We start from the raw sequence: 2,787 nt of genomic DNA on the forward strand, positions 1-2,787 counted from the left end.
GACTGTTTATCATCTTCTGTTGATCTGTTTATCCTTTTGCCAATACAAAGAAATTTTGGTTATTATAGCTTTATAATATGTTTTAAATTTGGGTTGTGTGAGTCAACTTAGTTCTTTTTTCAAAGTATTTTTGGGTACGTTAGGATTTTTGTTTGTTTTTTGTTTTTTTTTAACCTTTCCACATAGTTTTAAAATCAGCTTGTCTGTATCCACAAAAGTCCTAATGGGATTGAATTAAACTTATCACTTAGGGGAGAAATGACATCTAAACTATACTGAGTCATTAAATGCATGAAAACACTGTATCTCCACATTTATTTAGGTTTTTGTTGCTTTCTTTCATTAAAATTTTGAAGTTTTCGGCATTCATATCCTGAACATTTTTTGTTGGGTTTGTACTTACGTGGCTCATGTTTTGGAGCTCTTTTAAATGGAATTAAAAACAATTACAGTTTGCAATTGTTCATTGCTAACATATACAAATGTGATTGATTTTTTTATTGACTGACCTTCTGTTTTACAGTCTTACTAAACTTACTAGGAGGGTTTTTTTGGTGTTGTTGCTTTTAGATTGTTTGGAATTTAGTACTTAGACAAGTATGTTGTTAGCAAATAGGGATCATTTAATTTCTTTCCAGTTAGTATGCAGGTTATTTTCATTACCGTGATGTGAGCAAGGGCATCCTTGCCTTATTCCTGATCAAAAGAGGGAAAACATTTACTTTCTCTCCACTAGGCGCAATGTTAGCTGTAGATTTTGTAGATGCCTTTTATCAGGTTGAAGACATTCCCTTCTGTTCCTAGTCTGCTGTGTTTTTTAAAAAATCACATTTTAATATTGAATTTGGTCAAATGTTTTTTTTCTGCACGCATTAATATGATCATGTGATTTTCTACTTTAAGTCATTTAATATGTTGGATTACATTGGTTACTTTTATTTAAAAAATGTTCATTTATTTATTTTGATGGGGAGAGGGGCAGAGAGAGAGGGAGAGAGAGAATCCTAAGCAGGCTCCACACTGTTAGTGCAGAGTCTGATGTGTGGCTCAGTCTCACAGACCGTGAGATCATGACCTGAGCTGAAATCAAGAGTCAGACACTTAACCAACTGAACCACCCAGGCACCCCTGTATTGATTAATTTTAGAGCCTTCAATCAGACTTGTTTCCTGGTATAAACCCATTTGGTTATATTTTTATATGTTGCCTGACTGAATTTTCTAATATTAGTGGAGGAATTAAAAAATTTTTTTTTAATGTTTTATTCATTTCTGAGAGAGAGTGAGGCAGTGTGAGCAAGGGAGGGTCAGAGAGAGGGAGACACAGAATCTGAAACAGGCTCCAGGCTCTGAGCTGTCAGCACAGAGCCTGACACGGGGCTCGAACCATGAATGGTGAGATCATGACCTGAGCTGAAGTCGGATGCTTAACCGACTGAGCCATCCAGGTGCCCCTGTGTAGGAATTTTTATATTTGAAGTCATGAAGCATATTAATCTGTAGTTCTCTTATCTGGTACTATTGCCTGGCTTTGACATCAGGATAATGTTGACCTCATGAAAGGAGTTGGGAAGTAGTCCTTTCTCCTCTATTTTCTAGTGAAGGTTGTGTACATTGGTATTATTTCTTCTTTAAATGTTCAGTAGACATTGACAGTGAAACCATCTGGGCCTGGAGATACCCTTTTTTGACAAGTTTGAAAACCACATATTCAGTTTCTTTAATAATTATAGGACTGTTTAGATGATCTCATCATCTTGAGTTGAGTTTTGACAGTGTGTGATTTCTGATGAATTGGTTAATTTTATCTAAGATGTCAAATTTAGGTACATAGAGTTGTTCATAGTTTAGCTTTGTTATATACTTTAATGTTTGTGAGACCTGTAGCAATATCCCTCTTTTACTTTTGATGTTAATATTTCTTTTCTCTCTTTTTTCTGTTAGTTGTGCTAGGAGTTTATTGTTTCTACTGATTTTGGAAGATTATCAAAAAACATCAAAGCCTAGGACAAAAGACAGAAATAAATCTAATGAAAGATGATTAAATCTTTTAAACAGAAACTATAAATTTTGGAGAGAGAATAAGTAAATGGGAGGAATAATATGTTTATGGGTTTTAGAAGTCTAACTGTTTTAAAGATGTCTGTTTTCCCTAAGGTGATCTATAGATTGAAGGAAAATCTTGAAGGAAAATCTAATCACAGTCCTTCCTTCCTTCCTTCCTTCCTTCCTTCCTTCCTTCCTTCCTTCCTNATACAGAATCTGGCAGGCTCCAGGCTTTGTCTGAGCTCTCAGCACAGAGCCCCATATGGGGCTTGAACTCATGAACTGCGAGATCATGGCCTAAGCTGAAGTTGGATGGTTAACCAGTTGAGCTACCCAGGTGCCCCCTAGTTATTTTTTTAAATGTTTATTTATTTTTGAGAGAGAGAGACAGAAAGAGAGACAGAGAGATTGGGGGAGGTAAAGAGAGAGAAGGAGACAGAGAATCCCAAGCAGGCTCAGCACTGTCAGCAGGGAGCCCAGCTTGGAGCTCGAACTCATGAACCATGAGATCATGACTTAGCCAAAATCAAGAGTCAGATGCTTAATCAACTGAACCACCCAGGTGTCCTCCAGTTCTTTATTTTTTAAAATTGAAATTGATAAGCTATTTCTAAAATTTATGTGGAAATATAAATACCCTAAGGTAATTAAGAAAAAGTCTTGAAGAATGCAAGAACTTATGCCATCAAATATCCAGGTTTATAAAGCCTTACAGGTTTCAGGAAAATATAGTGTGGTATTG

This window comes from Crocuta crocuta, unplaced genomic scaffold (assembly GCF_008692635.1).
Source record: "Crocuta crocuta isolate KB4526 unplaced genomic scaffold, BGI_CrCroc_1.0 scaffold947, whole genome shotgun sequence".
Lineage (NCBI taxonomy): Eukaryota > Metazoa > Chordata > Mammalia > Carnivora > Hyaenidae > Crocuta > Crocuta crocuta.